Source organism: Epinephelus lanceolatus, chromosome 18 (genome assembly GCF_041903045.1).
Source record: "Epinephelus lanceolatus isolate andai-2023 chromosome 18, ASM4190304v1, whole genome shotgun sequence".
Classification (NCBI taxonomy): domain Eukaryota; kingdom Metazoa; phylum Chordata; class Actinopteri; order Perciformes; family Serranidae; genus Epinephelus; species Epinephelus lanceolatus.
In genome coordinates, this window is record NC_135751.1 from 38,156,231 (window position 1) to 38,180,641 (window position 24,411).

The 24,411-nt window shown below is 41.8% G+C and overlaps 1 protein-coding gene across 2 annotated transcripts in view; it reads left to right on the top strand.

Moving 5' to 3' along the window:
• Positions 1–8,767: 8,767 nt before the first annotated feature.
• The window catches only part of LOC117268484 (myosin-9-like), a 51,313-nt gene continuing 35,669 nt past the window's right edge, over positions 8,768–24,411 (top strand). For both annotated transcript variants that reach the window (XM_033644991.2, XM_033644992.2), the window contains exon 1: positions 8,768–9,042. The gene's annotated coding sequence lies outside the window, so the exon portion shown is untranslated. The remainder of the gene's footprint in view (positions 9,043–24,411) is intronic.

Consider the following 24,411-nt stretch of genomic DNA (forward strand, 5'->3'; position numbering starts at 1 on the left):
TGTTTCAAGCCTGGATGGTGCCATGAAAAGCAGTTGTTTTTTTACCAAGACATTGCTGTGTTTCAAGCCCTGATAGTGCCACAAAATGTGGTTGTAATTTACAGAGACATCACTGTCTTTCCTGCTGGGATAGTGCCACACAAAGCAACTGTTTTCTACCAAGACATCGCATCGCATGAAAAGCAGTTGTGTTTTACCAAGACATTGCTGTGTTTCCTGCCTGAATCGTGCCACAAAATGTGGTTGTAGTATACAGAGACATCGCTGTGTTTCCTGCCGGGATAGCGCCAAGAAAAGTGGTTGTTTTTTACTGAAACATGGCTGCTTTTCCACCAGGGATAATGCCATAAAAAGTTGTTTTTTAACCAGACACCGCTGTGCCAGGCAAGTGGCCTGAGAAGCAGTTGTGGTTTGTTTTTTTAAGACGTCACTGTGTTTCCTGCCAGGATAGTGCCACGAAAAGTGGTTATTTTTTACCCAGATATCGCTGCATTTCCTGTCTGGATAGTAACACAGGAAGATGTTATAATATAATAGTGCCACAATCCATTTGTGTCTTACTGAGACATCACTCAGTTTCCTGCCGGGATAGTGCCACAAAATGCGATTGTTTTTTACTGACACATTGCTGTGTTTCCAACCATAATAGTGCCACAGTCCATTTGTGTTTTACCAACACATCAGTGTGTTTCCTGCCAGGACAGTGCCACAAAAAGCAGTTGTTTTTTTACAGAGACACCTCTGTGTTTCCAGCCATAATAGTGCCACAATCCACTTGTGTTTTACCGAGACATCACTCTGTTTCCTGCCGGGATAGTGCCACGAAAAGTGGTTGTTTTTTACTGACACATTGCTGTGTTTCCAGCCATAATAGTGCCACAATCCACTTGTGTTTTACCAACACATCAGTGTGTTTCCTGCCAGGATAGTGCCACGAAAAGCGGTGGTTTTTAACTGACACATCAGGGTGTTTCAAGCCAGGACAGTGTCACGAAATGTGGTTGGTTTTACCAAGACATCACTGCATTTCCAGCTGCTATAGAGCCACTAAAATGGTTGTTCTTTTTGCGATGTAAAGAAATGTAAACATATTAATGTATCCATTACATAATACGGATCTAACATATTTATGGTTTGCAGAAACATACAATACCAACATTATTTTCTGGCAATAGGGTAACAGTGAAAGGGAGAAGAGGAAACAGGGTGAGACTAACAGACAGAAGACAGAACAAATAACCAGTCGCTCTGCCACACTCTCATTATTGCATTATCTTTAAAGCTGGTGGTGCTCTTAATTATCCTTTGTGGTTCTGGCTTTACACACAAAACACTTTGCTTTATCAAGCCAAGAGGCTGTGTGAACTGAGGCAAGTTTCGTAAATAGTCTCGGCAGTGAGATTGTACATGACTGGGGAATGATTGGTTGCTGGAATGAGCAGCAGTGTGTTTACACTGGACTCACATTCAAGCATGTGGTGACTTTTCTCTGTCAGGTAACAGCTCACAGCTCCAGGATCTGGGTCAGACGGCGCTACATTAAACAACCTATTTACTGTTAAATTTGACACAGATCTGAGCTACTGGATACATTCGTGTAGCGTGTATACGTCTCATGCACGAGGGCACAGACGCACACGTTCTCACAAAGTGTGAATGCCCGCACGCATGAATTCACACAAGTAATTACACAGCGAGTGGCCAGTGAGCTAACATGCCACCCTTTTAACATGCTGTCCCTGAATGGGTCCTTTTCTTTCTGACTGAATGATATAATGGCTTTACACACCCTGATTTGCAGACACACCCTGCTGCTGCTATTACCACCGGCTGAAGGAAAAAGAGAGAGACTAGGTCACAGTGAAAAGGAGAGCGGGAAGCGGAGAGAGGGAGGGAGATAGTGAGGTCAGAAGTGTCCATATTTGGTAATTCATGCCTGCGTTTTAACCCTGCGTTTCTCTCTGTGCCCACTTGTGTTTGTTCTGCATCTTGTGCCTTTGTTGTGTAATTCATGTTCTTTTTCTACACGGGGTTTTTATTACATGTAAACTTTTTGTTGTTTCGCAATTTGCACGTGTTTATTTAAAGTCCCTCTCTCTGTTACTCCCCCTTATTCTCCTCTCTCCTGGCATCTGGTCCTGCTCAAGTAACGGGTGACAAGGCGACCTTTGACCTCTCAGCTTAAATTTCAGATATTTCCCATCCATCCTGGGGAGGGAGAGTGTGTGAGATTTATTGAATTTTCCAGGCAGGCATGCTGACTGTTTCGATGTTTTGCTCCACATACATGTGATGCCCAGCTGCCAAACATATAGGAAAACACACGGCTGCATTCCTGTCATAATGACACATAGTGAACATAAATCACACGTTGAACAGAAAATGTGATTTTCCTGTTTGTCAGTGGATGCCTGCCATACCTGAGCCCCTGTTATATTTTGACTTCTCTGCTGAGTGAATCAGCAGAAGCGTTCCCTTTGTGTGGTGTGCTGAAAGCTGTAATTTCATCGTGTTGATGTCACCTATGAAAGCAATATTTGCATCAGGTCGTGTCAAAAGTTGTTTATCCCTGTTGCACAGAGCAGCGTCATCTGTTTCTTGTTCCTGCATCCTGAAGTGTAAGAAAGGAAAACATTAAGACATCAAGAGTGGAATTACCCTCATGTTTCCTCTAAACCAGTACCTCTGTCACATCCCACTTAATCAGCATCACCATCATGTTCCAGATGTGCTCATTTTAATTTATTTCAATTGATTTTATTCAACACTACTGCTACTCATTGCAATATTTTTTACATACACTTAAATTGTCAAATGTTGAAGTTGGTTTTGATAAAGTTTGCATTTGTACTACCAGTGGCAGAAGTGCTACATTCAAGCATTTATTTGTTACTGTTAGATAACTGTTTGAACTTTTTGTGCAAGCCAAGAACAGCTGTACTTGCAATTATTTTTTCAATGCCATCATCTCAAGATCTTGAAGTTATTTATGTTGATTCTCAAGAAAACAAAAGGCTGAAAAGGTGTTTTCCTTTTAGTCTGGCACTCCATTAACCCAGTTAGCTTTAGCACCACATTTCAAAGGGCTACCCATGTAGAGGTGGTAATATTTTAATGTTGTGTGTTGTAAATGTAAATGCCTTGCCTTTTATTTTCTGAAAACCAGCTACCTGTGTTAACATCCATAGTGCCCACTGCCCATCCTCCAGTCTCCACTGGTTAGCTAACGTTAGCCTTGGCTGCCCCGCTCTGTGTACCACCATCAGTGTCAGGTGGGAGCTAGCTAGCTAGAGATGTCAGTTTTGGGTAATTTTGCTTTCAATAGCCTGACACCAATCAACCAGTTAACTTTTAAGCAAACAAAAGAGGCAAAATTACATAAACTACAAAAAGTGCTTTCCTTTTAGCCTGAAACTTCATTGACTCAGTTAGCTTTAGCGCCACATTTCAAAGGGCTGTCCATTTAGAGGTGGCAAAATTTAAATGTTATGTGTTGTAAATGTCTTGCCTGTCTTTATTTTATGAAAACTGGCTACCTTCGTTAACATACGGAAACATAGTGCCCACTGCCCATCCTCCAGTCTCCACTGGTTAGCTAACGTTAGGCTTGGCTGCTTCTACTGTGCACCACCACCCGTGTCAGGTGGGAGCTAGCTAGCAGCACTACTTATTCTGCAATTACCGCTGGTAATGCCGCCCCAACCAATGGTGGTGGCACGGAAAAATCTGGCCCACCCCGGTGAGTAAGCGGCTTAATTTTGAGCTGCAAAAACCATAGCATTATTAAAGATTTTAGCCCGACTAGCTGTGTTGACACTGCTAATGGTAGTAACCATGCTAACCAAGCTAACAGTGATAACATAGTTAACAATGCTTAAGGGGTTTTGCAGCTCAAAATTTAGCTGCTTACTCAGCGGGATGAATTGGAGGAGACCGGAGGTAAATATTCACCTCCTGGGCACTGCCAAGGGGCCTTGAGCAAGGCATCAAACCCCCAAGTGCCCAACCCAAGTCGATCCCCCCTTGCTCTGACATGTCTCCATTCAATACCTGTACAGGTCCTGTTTGTGCATGTGTGTGTCTTTCGGGCCTGTGTGTATATGACAACAGAGTCTATCAATCCATTGTCAAAGGCAATCCGAAGCTGGGTTGCGGGGGCAGCAGGGGGATCTCAAGGCGTTGCCTGGCCAGATGAGATATGTCTCCCGTGATCCTGGGAGCTGTGCTGTCCGGGGCTAATAGCCACTGGTAGGGTCTCCCAAGACAAACTGGTCCCATCCAACAGGAGAAATTTGGGGTTCAGTATCCTGCCACCAGTCTTCCAGTTAGTGGACGAGCCACTCTACCTCCTGAGCCACGTGTTACCGGCTCACGCTTTTCCCCTGTAATGGCAGTGGCCTTGTGGGTAACCTGTGAGTGTGTGATGTGTCCTTCATTGCGGAGGCAAGCAGCTCTCTCTCGGGTATGTCATGGTGAAGATCGCATGCAGCAAAGAATGATAATAGTCAGCAGAATTAAGTGTCTAGATAAACTCAAGGCTACTGTTCAACCGCACGAGAAGGCCAAGACTGCAATAAAGCCATTGTTGGTGGACAGCACCCAAACGCCTTGCTATCCTTCCTTCAGTGGAGTGGTTGGGACCACTAGAAGCTAGTTACCAGGGAATAATGAGCCAAGTTAAATTAATGCAAATAAGCCAGCATGTTCCCACCTGCAGTTCAAAGCCAGTAAGAAGTCACTGAGAGAGGTAACACATGGCTGTGGCTGAGCAGCGCCGCTAGCTAGCTCCCACCAGACCTGAACAGCGTGCAGCACGGTAAAATGAAGAGAAGCAGAATTAACCTGCTTAAAAACCTTTGTTTTGTGATAACGGGTTGATTATCTCATTATCTTGACATGACTACGCTCATTTTCTTGAGATAAAATAATTAACTTGTGATCTCGATATAATGCCTTTAAAAAAATAATTTCAAGCACAGCCACTCTTAACTTCTGTACCTTTATCTTCTCACTGACTAACTACAAATTCCAATCACTCTCAACCTGTGTGTCACAGTGATTCAGTATGTGGATATCTATTTCTAATTCCAATCATATTTTCAAATTTTTTCCTCAAATTTACTGAGCTACTTAACAATATTTCCACACACCCCCTGGGGTACATGCACCTTTGGTTATAAATCCCAGCTCTAAATGATTTTTCCACACCAGTTTATGCTGCTGATCAAAGCTGCTGATTTTTCAATCCATGTTCACACTGAGACAGGGAAAATATATTTATTTTCCGTTGCTAATGACTCCCCATCTGCTTGTGGCATGTGGATTGGCACTGTGCTCTCAATTCCACTCAGCAACTGGGCGCAGATCACCCAATCATAATCCCAGGAGAGTATTTCAAGCAAACAGGTTCACGCTGTACTGTTCCATTCTTCTGTGTAGACTTTGGCAGTGGCAGCGCAGAACTGTCATTTCAACATCCATCATCTCACTCATCCCTGTTTTGTTAAATTTTCCTGCACTGTCTCTCTCCTACCAGTGCTGCACTCCTTTCTCTTTATTCCTCATTTTCTATATCAAATGAAACACCTGTTCCACACCTGTTGCTTCGTCTTTGATTTAATCTACATAAACACGTCATCTACTACCGCTCCGTGTGTCAGGCCTTTTTGAAGAGCCAGTAAAAACAAATGTCAGGAGTGATTTGAAGTCTGAACAAGTGTTTCCCTCCCACACATTAATTATATCATCACCAGCAGCGGTTCCCATGTAGTGTCAGCGTGTCTGGTCATGAATCTCGGCTTACCTGTTTGAGTGATGGGATCATGGGAACCTGTGAGAGTAGATTACACAACGCTGCTGCGGTTTGAATCTTGTGAGGTCTCCTGATCTAATCGTTTATCAGCAAAGTGCAGTCGTGCATTTAAATACATGCAAAATATCAATGCAAGATTGATGTATGTATGCGCTGACAGAACATGCTGACAAGTGAAGAGTTTTAAAGCGAAATTGTGAAACTTTAAAATGAATTATCATTACATTATATCTGAGTTTTCTTAAACCACAACTGGATGTTTTAAAGACTCCAATCCATCCTCTAATTAACATATAAAGTAGTTTTCAAACATCTCTAAAGTCTTGCTAAGATATCATCCAAATGTGTTCTTCACCAGCATCTAAGATCTCAAGCAAGCATAAACTGTTTATATAAAGCAGATCAACAAAATATTTTAATTCCCATGGAGGCAAGTGGGGTGAAATTATTTATTTTTAGCAGTGACATGATCGCTGAGCGTTTCGAGTTGTTCAACAGTGAAAGGTTCAAGGCACTGATGGCCAAAATCTCCCCTGCCAAAGTGTCCTTGGTCCAGAAACTAAATCCTTATCAGCTCCCTGTTCTGACCTCTGAGCTCTGACCTCTGCTAGGAGCAGAAGAAAAAACTCACATAGATAAATAAAGTGCTGTATTATTGATATAACACGTATGCATGGATGGACTACTGAGAGGGCCTACTGGGCACAGCGCCAGGGGCCCAAAGTGTCAGGCACACCAACCCCCTGCAGTCATATTAACCCGTACTAATCAGGAAGACCTAAAACGACCTAAAGATGCAAAGGTCATGCAAAGAGATGTACAATAACTACTTAAAGGCACAAAACATACACAGACACAAAACAATAAGACAGAAAGTACCACAAAAAAGAGACCATATAGAACACTTAACAGCCACAAGGAGACACACAATAATTGGAAAAGGCACGAAAATACCTCAGAGACACACAAATCAAACACAAAGAGACAAAAACAAACAAAGTGACACAAACTTAGTCAAAACACAACCAAAGATAACACAAAATGGCCACAAAGGGACACAAATGTACCTTAAAGAGACACAAAATGACAAAAAACCCCACAAAATTACCTCAAAGACACATAAAATGACCAAAACTTACACAAAAGAGACACAAAATGACAACAAAGAGACAAAAATGTACCTTATAGAGACACAAAATGACCACAGAGACACAAATTAACTGTAAAGAGACACAAAATGACAAAGAAACCCCACAAAATGACCTTAAAGACACACAGAATGACCAAGAGTTACACAAAAGAGACACGAAATGACAACAAAGAGACACAAATTTACTTTAAAGAGACACAAAATGACCAAAAAAACCCCCCACAAAATGACCACAAAGACCGAAAAATTACACGAAATAGACACAAATTACAAGAAAGATTTGCAAAAGAACCATAAAGTATCCGCCAACACATGCAAAACAACCAAAAAAAGACACAATATTACTTCAAAGAGACACTAAACAACAGCAAAAGCGACTAAACCACCACAAGCCTGAGTGTCTTGCTCCTGTTGAGGAGAGATGGTGTGGCCGTCTGCGTGTCTGTGCCCAGCGGCCCATTGTCTCATAATCCGCCCTTGCACCTATGAATAAATCATATTTCCAATATGAGATGGGGATAAGTGCACAAGTGTACAGTTTCAAGCCTGTTTTTTATTATAACTAAAAAATAAAAATATTTTTAAAAAATGGTCCTTTGTCTGGGAAATGACAGGATTTAATAACAATAATAATAATAATACATTTTATTTATAAATGCCTTTCAAGACACCCAAATAAAAGCCAAAAAGTGCTGTAGTATTTGCTATAAGTGATAGGGATAGACCGATATGGATTTTTTAGGGCCGATGCCGATACCAATTTTTTTCCATCACCCTTAGCCGATGACCGATTATGGACTGCCGATTTTCTTGAGCCGATATTTGGGGCCGATATTGCTTTTGCTCCCTCAATTTACATAAAAAAAAAATGACACAATGATAACAAATATTACAGGTTTCAAGTTTAAAATAAGAAACATTTATTGAACAGCAAAAAATACTGAAACAAAATGGAAAGTTGAGGTAGAACAGGTAGAATATCATTATTATTATTATTATACATTCAAATAAAAAAGAGTTCAGTGCTCTTAAATCTTCCAGTAATGTCTTTATAAAATAAACAAATATTTAAGCTGAAGCATAAATAAAACAACAACTACTGTATACAGTAGGATTCAACAGCTTTGTTCAACTTAACCACATACTTTGAAATGAAAAAAACTGCCAGGGAAAAATAAATCCGCGAACCCATGCGTGTATCGGCCGATGCCGATACAAGTAAAAAACTCGAAGGTGCAAAAAAGGGCAACTACACATGATTTTAATTAGCTAAAATGCACCCTGGCATTGGCATATGGATGATTGCATACAATAGTGCAGTGTAACAGCAGAGGTGTTGATGCTGATGTGATGTATGAGTGATATGAGTAGCAGACAGGCCTGTGTGTGTGTGTGTGTGTGTGTGGGGGGGGGGGGGATATGTCTGATATTTGGCAGCCTTACAGTAGACATAGTATCAAACAGTTGGAGCCAACGCTGCTACTTGTTTTCACAGCAGACGGTGGTCAGACGAGACCCTGTTGACACATGAGGGAGGCCCGGGATGATGCAGTCCATCCTGCGAGTGCCTGGTACTTATATGGTCATAAAAATCCTTAGTATGCACATACCTCTCTCATTAAACACAGCTTTATCTGCGCCCCGGCTCTGCCCTCCCTCCTCTCAACTCTTTCAAGTTCAGCTCTTTCTGCTCCCCAAGCCCCGCCCTCCCTACACTTCATCCGCGCTTCTGATTGGCTCAAAGTGTGCGGAGTATCAAAGCGCAGCTGCGATTGGTTGAAGGGGCGGTGCACACGGACCGGAGCCCGCCTCGCGCTGGACCGCACCCCGGCTCCGGCTGCCTACGTACCGAGTGAATTTACGCGAACCAGTGAGCAGCTCGAGGAGGAGGGAGGGCAGAAGGAAGAGGGGGAGAGAAAAAAAGATAGAAAGAGTGAGTGGAGCAGAGAAAGAGACGGAGGAAGCGAGTAGTTTAGCCTGAGCTCTCTGCGAAGCTGCTGTCGACGGGGAAAGAAGTTTGACTCACGGCGACGCCACCGGTTGTTGTTAGCCACCCCTCTGAAAGGCACCGAAAAAGCAGGTAATAATTTCCACCTTGGGCACTTTTTATCCGCCATGCTTTCTCCCTCTCTGTCCCTCTGTGGACTCTTTCATAACTCATTCAATCTGCCGTGTCACTCCAGCAAGTGCAGTGAACCAGGAAGCTCCGGCTGCAACTTCAGCAACCGCGATGGGTGGAGTGGGAACTGATTCAAACCGGGATTTATTTAACTCTTCAACAACCTTAACTACATTTTAATCACCGTAAAGTTTCAAACAAAAGGCGCGTGTGTGATATTTGTCGCCAAGTTCAGCAGCAGCACGGTGGCAGCTGGCGACAAGCTCAAAGCCATAACGGTAGAGACAGGAAGTGATTCGGTTGAATGAGTTGCAGAAAATGCCGGTTGAAGAGTTTGATGGGAAATTAAAGAAAAGTTAATTTTGAGTGTGTGCACGCAAACTCCTTCGTGGACACAGGGGTGTGTGTGTGGGATTAATTTGTGTCTCTTGAGTTGAACTTTTCGGTTTGGTCAGAAACGGACGCTGTGTGTGGCCAGTAACATGTCTGGCTCGCGGCATGACGTCACTGGTTTACCGGTGGACTGAAAAAAAACGGCGCCGTGCTTCTTCATCTGCTCCTGCACCGTCCAGCTCGACCTCACTGAACCGTGACATCTGCCTTACTGTCTTACAATGGTGCAAAGTAACTGAGTACATTTACTCCAGTACAGTTTTGAAGTACTTGCACTTGAGTATTTCCAATTTATGCTTCTACTCCAAAGCATTTGGGGGCCAAATATTGTACTTTTACTCCACTACATTTATTTCATAGCTTCAGTTACTAGTTACTTTAAAGATTTATGATGTTAATGTTAATACAAAATATTAGGGATGCACGATACTGGATTTTTTTTTTTGCTGATATCCAATATGCCACCAATGTCAATACATCCACCTTTTCCCTAACTAATTTTGATAATCATCAAGTCTCTTCTGTAGGGAAATTGACATCATATTATGCATGCATACTCTTATCATGATGGCCCACCAGCAGATGGAGACATGAAATACATTACTTTTCGATGTATGTAATATTTATTCATTGCGCAAAATAAGAAAAGACACAATGGCCAATTTTAAAGCCGATGTTGGCCATTAGCGATGACTTTCTCGTAAGTATTTTCAATTTATGCTACTTTATATTTCCACTCCAATACAATTCTGGGGCAAATATAGTACTTTTTACGCCAGTACATTCATATGTTGGCTTTAGTTATGTCGCAGATCTATGTTAATACAAAATATGTCATTTTATTACAGGTAAAGGTACCTAGCATTATAAAAAGTAATTAAAATGAGCTCCAACCTTTACTGGCTGCAACATGAAAGTGATCAATAATTGTAATCCAGTAATACAATTTACATAGTTGTGAAACGGGCCATGCTGCATAGAGAGTGCTTTTACTTTTGGTGCTTTAAGTATACTTTGATACAGGGGCGTAGTCAGTAGCTGTCTAAAACAAAATTATATGCTGAACCGTGGCATCTGTTTTTCTTTCCTTTTAATGGTGGAAGGTAACAGAGTATATTTACTCAAATACATATTTAAGTACATTTTGAGGTACTTAACTTGAGTATTTTGAATTTACGCTACTTATACTTCTACTCCAATACATTTAGGGGCCAAATATAGTACTTTTTACTCCACTACATTTATCTGTTTTAGTTACTTTGCAGATTCATGTTGTTAAAACAAAATATAAGTGCTGCACGATATTGGATTTTTTGCAGATATCCGATAAGTCGATATATAACAACTTATTTGACCAATACTGATATCGATGTAGCCACTTTTTAAGTCTCTTCTGTAGGGAAATTGACATCATATTAAGCATGGATACTCTTATTGTGATGCCCCCCACCAGCAGATGGAGACATGACATACAATACTCAATGTATTTTATATTCATTAATTGTGCGAAGTAATAAAAAGCATTTGTGCCAATTCTAATAATAATAATTCTAATATCCATTTTAAAAGTCAATGTTGGATGATACTGATGATGTACCGATTTATATCAGAGTGTTGGCCAATTCTGATACTTCATTTTAAAACCAATATTGGCCAATACCGATGACATGCTGATAGTATCGTGCATCCCTACACAATATGATATATTATTACAGGTTAAGGTACCCAGCTGTATATAAAGTAATTCAAATTTGCTCCACCTTTACCAGCCGCAACATGATCCATGATGATTATAAAGCATTAATACCATTTACATCATTGTGAGTATGAGTATTTACAGGGATGTGAATATAGACTGTGCAGGCGGTGCAGTTGCACTGGGGCCCCTGGGGTGGATTGGCCCATAGAGAGAGCGGGTCCTTGCGAGTGATTCAGACCTTTTGCATTCTTTATAAAGCACTTTTTGGATGTGGTATTTGAATGCCTGATATGAAGGCCATGTTTCCAAATGAAGTTTGACTTATAGTTACTTTCAGCCCAGGGTGCATAGTACAAAAATGCAGTTTTGACTAGTTCAGAACAGACTGGAGGGACTTTATGAAAATTATCCATTGAGGGTCTGGTCCGATGAGTCAAACAGGAGAAAGCATTTTACAGAAGTTAGTTAGGCATTGGTTGTTACATCGGCAAACCAGATTTTAGCCAGAAATGATTCCTGGAATACACAAGAATGCCAGCTGAAAATGACCAGGTTTGTCTTGTAATTACAGTGCGGTCCACTGTGATGAACATCAGCCAGGCAGCACGAGAGTTTTCCATGATGATTTTATGGGATATATCAATATCAAGCCAAGTTAAGACAGTTTTATTTATATAACCTGAAGTCACAAGTTACAAATTTGCCTCAGAGGGCTTCACAAACTGTAAAACACTGGATACCCCTGGTTCAGAAAAAGAAAAACTGGCTATGGGGCTAAAGGGAGTAACCTCGGGAGGAGCAACAAAAGAGGGATCCATGTTCCAGACATGAATACAGTGATGCCAGATATGCAACTGTGAAATGACAATATGGAGTAAAAGTGGCAGTATTAGTTGAATAAAGTAAAATTAAGGAAATATTTAGCTCAGTGGGTTAAGAGTTTTAGACAGAAAGTATTTGGAGGAAGGAATGTGGATCAGGAAAGCTTTAAAGCAACTTCTATGTAAAGAACGTCTTCTGATTATTGTAATCTTTTCCGGTATAGACTGCTTCAGGGATGACTTCTATTTGTAGGTCAATGCGAACATTAGCATCGCCATGGTTCCCTCGACAAAGCCGGTGGGATTTCTGTTGGAGTTTGGATCATTGCAGAAATAAGCTCTGTGGCAAACAAACGTTTGATACTTACACTTTTTGTTGAGCAAGGTAATCGTCACAAATGAGCGCCACTTGTATGATCTTTAAAGCATAAATTCAATCGCTATTAGTAAAATGCTAACGTCAGGCTGTAAACAAACAACACCACAGTCACATGACTTCAGCATCACCGTTTTCTGCGTGATGAAGCTAATTCACAAGTGGGATGTTTTCTGACGTATTTTATGTTGCAGATAAAAACGTGGAAGTCTCTTAAGCTTGTGTTAACCGCTGACCTTATTTCAAGCAGCTAACCAAAAACTCACTGACTTCGAGACGAGGGAACCGGAAGTACTAAAATGCTAACTCACTCCTGGGATTTAGCACTCTATTGCTTAGGCACGATGAAATTTGTTGAGTTCATTGTTAATTTAGCCTGATACAGACGCTCATGTTACAACGACACCCTTGACATTTTCACTCTGGCTAACTTAGACTCTCCTCAGATCTATAAAAGGTCACATTCTCATCATGCCTGTCTCTGCCATGTCATTGCACACCTACTAAGTGTTGTGCTTTGTCAGTGCGATTTGTGTTTGCTCTGTTAGATGGCACATCATAGTGTTTGCACTCTGGGAAGCAAACACACTCTGGTATGCTTGCACGCCCAACTGACTTTAAGTACGGCAAGCTGTGTGGCTGAGTTTTAGCTTTTTTATTTTATTTTATTTTATTTTATTTTTTTTGCATGAACTCTACCTTGTGTCAGACTGGGCATGGAGGCTGGCGTTGCTTCACCCAAAGCTGCTTCTCATTGTGCTAAGTGTTAGCGTTGTCCGAGAGGGTGAGAGCAGCACCTCTTTGCTCTCATTTGTAGTAATCGGAGCCATACACGTCTAATGAGCTGATGTTTTCTGCCAAGGAGCTATTAAACCGCAGTGTGAGCTTACCACATTAAAACATTTCTTACTCAGGCATAGAAATGTGCAAATGATGGTTCATGTTAGTGATTACAGTAGCTGCAAAACACAAAACGCTGCATGTGTGTAGTCATGTTTGTTTTATCATGTTTGTCAGGATGACACACCTACACTCTTCCATAGAGCAGTCATTTGCAGTGTTGCTACAGAAAGATACATCATTAAACACGTAAAGGGGCATGTTGGGTGACATATGTCACATCCTGTTATTGCATTTGAGTCATGAATTAAGCACTCGCAAATGCATTGTGCAATGGCTTTGGTGGAAGCCAGTTCTTCTCGCATATTGCCAGTTTCAGTGTTCAGTTATGGAGCCCCCCGCTGTGATCATTACATTCCTTCATTCGTGTGTCAGCAGTGTCCACACTCAGGGCCCCCAGGGAGAGTTATGTACTGTTGGCAAGACGAAATTAAACGCAGACATCTTAAAACACGAACAAGGGGCCGGTGTATGAGGTTGTTCAATCTTCTCAAAATGATATAGTCTGAGAACATGCCTGTGGATGTTTAGATTTCATTGAAGGTTGGTCGTCCCCGGCTGAGACAGATTACTTGCAGCCAGCCTCTTGCTTTTGTTGCGAATGAGAGTGCAGCGTGGAGAGGGCAGAGTGACACGGTGCGGCACACACAACCCACAGTTTCCTTCTGGTATGAACTCTCAAGGTTCTTTTAATATATCTGAGGTATTTCTAATCTTTTATCTGTTGTGTGCCCTTCAAGTGCACTCATAGACTCAATCATCAATTTAATATAGATTTTTCAGGCTAAGAGCAGAGAAATGCAAGGCAGGGATGGTTTTGATCTTTTGAAGTCGGGTCATATGAGGTACTTCTCCACGGTCAGTGTTTTACCTACGGTAGATTGGAGAAGCAGGCTGGAATACTGACACAGGAGCTAAGCAATGTACAGCTGTGGATGGGGGCAGCAGCAAACATATTTTAGCCACCTAAAAAATCAGTTTAAACGTTCATTATGTATAGAAATTTTCACTGCTTTACCTTGATGCAGACAGCAATATCCGACAGGAAACTGAAGCCAGTATATCGCTTTCTTTAAAACCAGACTCCATTGAGAAAAACAGTGATTTAACGGTGCAGAACACAGGAGCTCCTGGTCAACCGCTGCTTTCATCAATTATTTTGTTTGTGTTACTATGCGACTTCGGTGTTTAAACGGGTTAGTTCAGGTTCACCAAAGTCACACAAATAACACAAACTAAAGTACTGATTGAGGCAGCTGCAGACCAGTGTCCCCTGTGTTGCAGAGCCAAAATTACTGTTTTTGTCAATGGAGTCTTGTGATTTTGAAGTGAGTAGCTTCCCTGTTGAAATGGGCCGTCTGATGGGAAAGTAAAGGGTTGAAAATGCCAACAAATCTACAAATTGACAATGGATAAGTACCTCATGCAACCCCACTTCAAAAAAGCTCCACTATCCCTTAAATTGTTGGTCATTTTGTTAAGCAAAGATGCTAAAATCTCACTGTCTCGAGCTTCACAAACAAAGAGTTTTTTCCTGGTTTTCTTTTAATTATTGTAAATATAATATCTTTGGACAAAACAAGCTATTTGAAAATGTCAGTGGACACATTTTATTGACTTAAAATTGAAAGATGAAGAAAAATATTTAAAAGACTGCAATACAAGTCTGCGTCAAATCCTTCTAGAATAGTATCATTTCTTTAGAGTTTGACGAGGAGGCGAGTCGAGACGACTTGGACTGTGCAGATTTTTCTCGTCTGAGTATATTACTTATTTATTTTCTAGTATTAGATGTTTTTTGATGGTTGGTCAGGCAGTGAAGTATCATGCATGTCCTACAGAGTCAGCTGAGATTCATTCATGCAGGCAAAACATTCCAGTCAGAGCGGAGTCGGTAAAGATTAACCATGGCAGCGCTGATCATGCCATTTCTCAGCATGTAGAAACAGTGTTGTTCAGACTTGGTGAAAGTCACTTGTGTATCCATAAATAGATATAATGCCTGTCTTTTTTAATCTCAGAGGGTTTGTGATGCAGACAGTATCAAACACATGTCTTCAGCTTGCACACATACAGCGTGTGCCGTATATCACTAATGGTGGCCTTTAATCCAGTTCTTTCAAACATGTTTTTTCCTGAACGTCTTGTCTATTTTTGCTCTGCCCAAACATATTCCTTCTGGTTGACATGAACGGCATAATTAAGTTGCCTCAGTTAGAACAGTTGAACTGACTGAGCTCAGGGATAGTGTGCAGTTGGTTTCCCATTTCCATTCACTGTGGTCTATTTCTTACATTTCCTCGTTGTCTCCTCCTCAGACTGTTCTGAGCGCCCTCTGTTCCCTGTCTGTGTTCATTCTTCCTCCCACCCTGCCTCTTTTCCTCTGCTTGTGTTTTTTTTGCCACCCCCCATCTCCATCCTTTTCTCCGTCCTCCCCTTGCAGCGCGCACCTGTAAGGTTTCAATAGAACCAAACAATACCAGGAAATGGCTCTGACTTGGACTGTACACAGAAAGGACTTGTTGAGATTTCTCGACTGACGGACCTTGAACATGCCTCATGTCATGATTACTTGTGGTTAGATAGAAACTTCTGCTTTCTGTTTTGTGGAATAAAAGATGAGGTAATGCTTGATCAGTGATTAGTGATCTGCACTCTGCCCTCTTTGAGTGCCAGTTTAATGATCCAGCTTCCTGTTTGTTCAAAAAGAGGTGATAGTCAGCACCTGGCTGTCCATTTCCTTGTGTAACTTACTTGTAGAAAGGCATTTTCGTAAGGTTTGTCTGCTTGGCAGACTTTTTAGTGATGTCCTTAAAGAAGTATTTTAATGCCGGAAAGATGTTGTTTTTTCTTTAAATAAAACTGGGCTGTCTGTGCAGTGGAAAGACACAGATACTTTTGGAAGTGGTGCCACATGACCAGAAAAAACAGAGAAAAGGGTTGTGGCATTTGTTTTTGCTAAAGAGGTTGAAAATCAAAATGCACTGTGCCACACCGGATCAATAAACGCTCACACTGGTGGGTGACATAATGAGTTTCTTGTCCACAAATAATATGGCAGCCAGCTGGTAACATGGATCCAATTTTTAACCAGCTTCGTATCACAACAATGTGGGTTGTGTGTGTAAATTAAATGTGGTAAATGTCCCTCCATCTAACCAGTGCCCAGATCTCCCTGCTCTCCTCCTTGCGAAACTCTGTCGGATGACGCAAAATGCATCATTTGGCGGTGTTTCGCTGGCTCTCAGGCTGTTGGTTTATCTACAGGCTGTACGTCTGCATTTTTGTATCGCCTCCCATGACGCCACCGCCGACACAAAACTCAGACCAAACTGCAATAAAACGTGAAAACTAGGCAGTGCTGATTAGATACAAAATTGTTAGTGGACTGCCAATTTCTCACCTCAGACATTTTCAGAAATATATTTTAGTGCCCTGTTTGGCTATGAGAGAATGTTAACGGGAAGTGGGCGCCATACTGATTCCTGCACAGGGAAGCTGAAAAAACTGAGATGAAATGGTAAAACTCAGCAGCGCTGACCAAGATTCTGTTACTGCGTTCCCTGTTTCTTGCCTCAGATGTTTTCAGAAACATTTTTTAGCTCTCTATTTAACCGTAGTATGAAATCGTTTGTTACCAGCTGTGGCCAGCCCAGTTTTATTTAAAGACCATTTTTGTCTTTGTGCTAAGCTGAACTTTTCTGAAAACATTTTGGGCAAGAAATGGCGCAGTGCAGTAACGGAATCTTGGTTCAAATTTGATCTGCACTGCCTAATTTACTGTTTGGTCTGAGTTAAAGAGAGATAAAGGAGCGTGTCTCTCTTTTGTGGAAGGCATCATCTGGTGAATTTGAGCCTGGATGAGCTGGGAGATTTGGGCACTGGTTACATGGAAGGAATTTTACCAGTTCATTTACACTTTCTACCCATTATGAAACAAAGCTGGTTGAAAATCTGCAAAGTTTTGATTCAGTAGTGCAAATACAGGTTATGGAATGTGAAGTGAAGCTGTACAGTTATTCAGACGCCACATAAAACAGGAACAAGATTCATTTGGTGGTGAATGTGGTAAAGCTCAGTTGCATCACTGTACATGTCAGAAATCAGACTTTGTCCGTGGTGGGTGTGTGTGAGCTGCACACCTGGCGTGTAACTCCATAGAAAAGTGGTTCGTTCTTGCGCAACGCATCCATCGCAGACACTCACTTTCGCACTGTGACCTTTGAAACATGCTGCGTAATAAATTTGCCTACTTTTGTCTCCCTTTGGACAGTTAATTCCCATGTCCGCCCAGATTGTATTGCACGCCAGATGCCCAGGTTGGCAAAGCAGCATGTGGCTTTCAGAGATCTGTGAATGCATTGTTTGAGATAAGTCTGAGTCTGTAGTGACTCAGAAGGAGTGCCCCAGGTAGAGATAACAGGTGATATAGCTAGACAGACCCACACAGTAATCTAAAAAGGTGAAGTGGGGAGGGTTGTCTGGTGATAGGATGAGTGTTAACAGGATGAAGGAGCAGCAGTGAGGTAGTTCAAGCAGATTCTCTCCACACTGTCAGTCAGAAATAAAAGCCGTGCCAGTTTAGCGTTCCACAGAAAAGAGTACTGCTGACAAATTGAAATGTGTATCTTAACTCCCCTCTGCATTCTTTCACCGTCTGTTTAAAAGGCTTATGTAACCACCTATCTATTTGTCTAATGGTCAATACTGCCGAGTGCTCTTGTAAAAGGGCAAACTGGTGCAGTGCAGTTTCTGCTCTGTTTTGTCCAATAACCAGTTATTTGTGCACTCAGTGGTGTAATTAGATTGCTATTTTAATGATAGATGTGGAATTTGTTCTATGACCCTGAAAATGATGTGCTTATCAGCTCACCACCCTACTTTTAATGATCTGTCCTTCTTGGTAGTTAACTTGAGGCTGCATCCACACTAATAGGTTTTTGTTTTAAAACCCATCGCTCGTTTAAGCCTAGCGTCCTAACTACTACAGTGTTTTGGAAACCCTGAAATGGGGTCTTTTTTTAAAAAAACACTGCTGACCCAATTTTAGTTTGAAAACTCAGGGGTTGCATTGTAGTGTGGACAGGCGGAAATGGAGACTTCAAAACGCTGTAGGCACTACGTTCTTGATTGGGTCTTATCAGTCACGATGTGTCAAGCAAAAACATCATAGGTAGATCTAGATACCTTTTGTGATTTCATCCTCCTTGTGTGGGTACTTCGTTCTCATTGCCTTCCTATGGGGATGGATAAGGCTCCTCCAGTATGTCGCTGTGTTTTTTTGAAAAGACTCCCAATCTGTTTTCACTTTCAGTAACAGTTTCACCTCGTTGTAGTCTCTGATCTTACCTTTCGCCATCTCTGTAGTGTCTTCTGTAACGAAACAACAAACCAACCGTCAGCTACTTCCTGTTTACGCTGGCAACCACATGCTGCAAGGTTTCTACAGGTCCTTAAAACATCTTAAAAATTCTTGATTTCATTTGTTTTTTAAATATTACACATTAAGGAATTAAGGGGATATATTTGCAAAAATATAATATATTTACAACTACAGTTTTATCAGTTTATGATCACCTGAAAATAAGAATCAACGTATCTTTGTTACCTTAGAAGGAACCGTTTATATCTACATATGTAGGGGGTCCTTTTCCACAGAGTCTGCCATTTTGTTTCTACAGTAGCCCAGAACGGACAAATCAAAAACTGGCTCTAGATAGGGTCATTTGCTATTTCCTATCAGTCGCTATGGTTCTCCTTCATGTGCTTGGCACATTGAAGAGGTTTCAGTTGGTTGCAGTGTGCAGCCTCATGGCTAGATTCTGGCAAATCCTACATGCTAGGGCTTTTAAAGTCATTTAGTAGTCTTAAATTTGAATTTGTGCAGTATTAACACTAAGATTCTGCTTAGAAAAATGGTTGACGTATGCAAAACAGAATGTTTAAATATAGCCGAAAACGCTTGACCTGATAGGCGTACTTATAGCAGTTTTGTAGATCAGCAATTCCCAACGTGGGTTTTGATAAAACCATGAAAATATTTAGCAAAAAATAATGGACAAACTTTTAAAAAAACTAGGGTAGCAGGCAGTGAAATTGTATAAAAGATTGTCGAAACATCCCTTTTTTTACACCAATAATAATTTGATAACATCCCATTTATTTGTTGCGTGACTGGTGGTGTTGATGAAGGGGTATTTAAGTTCATCTAATAGGGCTGTGGAGTTGCATCGGATAAAAAATGTTGGGAGCTGCTGGTGTTGAGAGCTTTAGTAAGACCAAGTAGGGGCTTCTCGTTGTAAATGCTAGATGGCATTGGCCGGCTTACAGCTCAAAGTGAAACTGGATCCTGGTTGGGGCAGGAATGTGAAAAGTAATGTGGAAAGTGATGTAGATCTGTCATGCAGTGCAGTTTTTTTCCAGCAAGGGCTTAATTTACTTCTCAGTCCTCCGAGCCGCTCAGCATGGGCGCAGGGAAACGCCATCTTCCCTCCTCCTCAAAAACCCTTGCACACAACAAGTTCCACAAATGGCAAAATAGTTTTCCCAGTTTGTCATTTCCTCTTTCCTCCCCTCACTTGTCCTTGCCCCACCCTTCCTACTTTCAGAGAAGGAGAACGAAGGGGGGAGAGAGTGCGTAGACGTGTGAGCCCATAATGAATTTTGACTGACTCAGTACCTTTCCGGTCCCTGTCTGGCACCAGCGCTCACTTTCATGAGCTTGCAGTCAGTAGATCATTGGACTGTGAGTGGGATCAAAGTGGTGAGACACAAGAGGGGCTGACACTTGAACTTGAGATGGGAGTATTTGTTGGAGAGGGTGATATAAACACGCAAAGCCAAACAGACAAGGGTGACAAAATATTATCCACAGCACGAGGAGGACAGCGGATGAGCAGACTTGGCTCGGCTCGGGCTAGCTGTGATGTGATGGGTTGCAGCCGGTGGGAGTGCAAGGTTATTGACTTTTCGGTCATTCTATTAATATTCCTGTCAATGGGGCAGCTTGTTTGTTGGTTCCCTTTAGCTGGAGCAGGCGGGTTTGACTGTACATGGTCATGCGGTGGTAGAGGTTTTCTCGGCTCCTGGGTTTTACAGTAACTCGGGGAGAGTCACTGAGGTGGAAAGGAATGAGAGTGAGTCTGACTGATGGATGGACGGCCTCAGTTTTATAAAGACAGAGGCTGACCTGCTTTCTAAACGGGACAGCCAAGACTGAAAAGGGACGCTTTGTACAGTAGCTCTTTCCTCTCGTCTCCTGGTTCCTCCTCCACCTCCTTCCCAAAGTTCTGGCCACTGCATCACTTCCTCTTTGTAACCACATTCTGGTCTCTGTGATGAGGTCGATGTGTTTCTGAAACCGTCCTGCATTCGCTTCCTTGTGTTATTTATTTTATGGTTCCTCTTCCTCTTTCAAGAAGGCTGCTGCTTTGACGGGATACTGCTGTTTTAGAATTTAATCCTTTAATGGTATCTCAGTCAGGTTTTATAAAGTTGAAGGATTTCTTTTGGTTTCGGGTTGATTGTGTTTTCTTTATTCAATTAATGAGTAATCCTTGTTATGATTATCTAGACGAGCTAATCTCATTGTAAATGGGTTTCCACAGAATAGATAGTGGACGTTTTCACAGCCGAGCATGTTGCAAAGTGACAAGGAAGCGGAGAAACCTTGATTGTTAAAGGATTATAGAGGACTTGGCAGGGCAGCAGCAGGAACCTGAGCCAAGCAGAGGGGGCGTGATGAGTGTAAATGCATGCTGTTTTATCTCAAAGTCAAAAGTCAACATCCATGTCTTACTATAACCATCAGCCTCCACAAGGGAAGGCCTCCGTCTAAAATACTCTGATGGGAGTTCTCTCCCTCCTCCTTTTTTCTACTTTCAATATAGAGCAGCGCTCGTCAAACTGGAATAGATGTTGGAGTAATTTTAGTCCTCATGCTACTCTCTGGAGACGTAGTTTGAAGTGTGTCACCGAGATTTCTGTGGCAGGCATGTGAGTCGGACTGAGGCAGACGTCAACAGACTTTACTACGCATAGTGTTCAAAGTAGAGCTTAGTTGATCATCAAAAAACTTACTGGCAACTGTATTCATTATTGATTATTCCATTAATTGTTGCAGCTCAATAATCGTGACTCATTTTTCAAGCAAAAATACCTGATAATCCCTAGTTTGAAGTTTTCTTTGTTTTATTTGATACTAACTTGAATGTCGTTTGGTTTGGGCCCATTGCTCAGACAAAAAACTACTTGAAGACATCTTCTTGTGGAGGACTGTTTTTGGCATTTTGCACTGTTTTGTGACATTTTAAACAATTTATCTAGAATAGAAAGAAATTTCAAGTGAAGAGATAGTTTGGTACCAAGTTGATGCCAAGATTCTGAAAACGGGACGGCACAGATTTTTCTCCAGTTTCCCACGACAGCTGATCAGTAAACTTTATTTTTTTGTGTGTGTCCCTTTGTGATCATTGTGTCCTCTCTGATTTCAGAGGTTTTTGCGGGTCCGTGAATGCAGTGCAGGCGGAACGCTTCATGAGTTTTAGTTTTTTACTTAGCAGAAGATTCTTCAGTTTGAGTCTTGGGGTAGAACATCGTGAAATAACTGTTTGATCATCACACTCAAGACTTTCTGTAGCTCAGTTTGTGGTTGGATCAATCAGACCAATAGATTAGAGGAGAAGCAAGGATGAACGGAAGCAAACTTTCTGTTGCTGCAGTGGTCAGATCCAGTGCTGGACCGCAGGTGTGCGGGTCCCGTGCAGCCAGTTTCATCCAAAGTAATTTAAGAACAACATATGAAGAAGGCGACAAGTACAGCTGCAACAATAACAAGAAAAGCGTTTTTACTTCAGGCCAACGTATTTTGTTAATTTTTTGTAATGGGAGAGCATGATGAGGCGCTGAAGCGTCTAGTCTGCACTGAGTGCTGCACCTTAAGTTATTTTTGGCTCGTTGCCGAGTGTAGAGCCGGGCAATATATATCTCTTACACTTACTGTGATAAGAGACTAGATATCATCTTCGATTTTGGATATTGTCATATCATAAGGGTTGCCTTCTTGTTCTTTAAGGCAATATTCTAGTAAAGAGATATAATTTTGTGAACTTAACTGGCCTTTACCTACTTAGTCAGTATATCCACATTACCGATAATTGGTTATCAAGTATCTTTATTGTAAATATTGTGTGAAAACACCAATAGTCAAAATGTTATACTTAGGGTAAAACACTGCACCTGTCACTGTCACTTTTTACCCAGCTGGCTAATCACAGTGGCGGAAGGGCGGGACAAAGAGCCTACCACAAAAACCAACTGTCTTGCATATACAAGTGTTGAAATCTATTGAACCAACAAAGACTTGTACTTTGTGTAGTAATATTTACATTAAATCTAGTTTTAATTTGATTTATTAATTTAATAAAGGAGTGTATGTTTAAGCAAATAGGATTTATTCTTTGTTTTTGTTTTTTTTACTGTGGTATCAAGAATCATGGCATTTCACTGGTATTGGTATTGACTACTAAATCTCTGTTATTGTGACATGCCCAATCTAGAGAATGATCGGCAGATTAATTGATCATGGAAATAACCGTTAGTTACAGCACATGTGTAAGCTATTTATCAGCAGTAACAGATGGTGTCTGTATTTCTTAGAAGTGTTTGAGATGCTGTCTTCACGGTGGCCAACATGTCTCCCTGCACACCAGAGCTTTGGGCGTGTTCAGTCTGTTCTGTTTCACTTCTTGTTTTTGCCAAACAACAAAGCTACAGGGATTACAATCAGCCGTGGCTCTTACTCGACCCTGCATGGGGCCAACTGATCCAAATATACTGGAGCGAGTAATGGTCAAGTGAAACTTAGAAGGAGCATGGGAACATACTCGGACGTACACAAAGGGACCGGGTGCACTCAGATCTGTTAGATATGTGCAGCTATGGGTTTCAGTGTGAGATGCTGATCTTCCCTGAGTGATGAAACTCCTAAAGGCACACATGACACTGATGTGATGGGAATAAGGGGAGGAAACTGTACAGAGAGCCAGAGAATAAGGTCTCAGAGAGACGTAAGAGGGGAGGCATCGAGGATAGAGGACAGAAATGTGTGGAATGCTGTAGCTCGCTGTCTTTCCCTGATAAAGGGTGAGTATGGGAGGAATGCGACCCTGAAAAGACTGGATAAACAGCAGGGGGGTGGGGGGGGTAGTGTTAAGATTCTAGAGAGGCAGAGGAGGGTGACTGAAGGCAGACGGGAGCCAGCTGAGAGGTAAAGCAGGACTAATTTGACCCACGTTCTGTTACAGGATGGGGTCGGTACTCGAGAGATGGGTTTGGAGGCGGGTTGACCAGTGATGGACGTCAGCTGTAGTGCAGCCTGACAGAGTTGATAGAGGACGGAGGGAGGCAGGGGTCATGAGAAGAATGGCTCTCACTCTGCTTTCTTTCTCACAGATCAGGGTTAATGTGCTGGAACAGACCGGACCGACATAACCCTGTTAAACGCAGAAACTCTGTTCTCTTTCTAAAGTTTCTCAAGAGTCTGTCGCCTTTTTTCAGTACAGTTGAGGACTGTTGCGTAGTTAGTTTGCACTTTGTCAAGAGCACAGTCGATGAAACTTTAGTTGGCTGATGCTGATGATTATTCTTCTAACAGTTGTCAGAAGTCGAGCTGCGTCAATGCATCATCCAGGCCTGTAGATTAGCTGATATAACTTGTTGCAACGATATCAGTATCTGTGTATGTGTCGCCTGATAAATCACCTGAAGAAATGCCAAACAAGATTCAACTATATTTAGAAACCGTATCATTATTACACAATTTGTCAACCAGAGAGCACTTAAAGTTAATCGGTTGACTGCAGAGAATATTTTCGACCAGTGACGCATGTCTGTCTTTAGGTTAATTTTGCCGCTCTTCAGTTTAGAAGTAGTACTAGCACTATGCTGTACCATAACAAATCAGGTATTCATGCTACTCTGGTTAGCTAGCTGCCACCATTTTGTATTGCATGTTCTCGGGGTCAGGTGGGAGCTAGCTAGCGTTGCTGCTCATTCAGCGTTTATTGAAGGGGATTGTGCCAACCCTCCAGTCTCCCCCTGGTTGCCCTGGCGAGTCAGCCGCTTAATTTTAGGCTGCATTA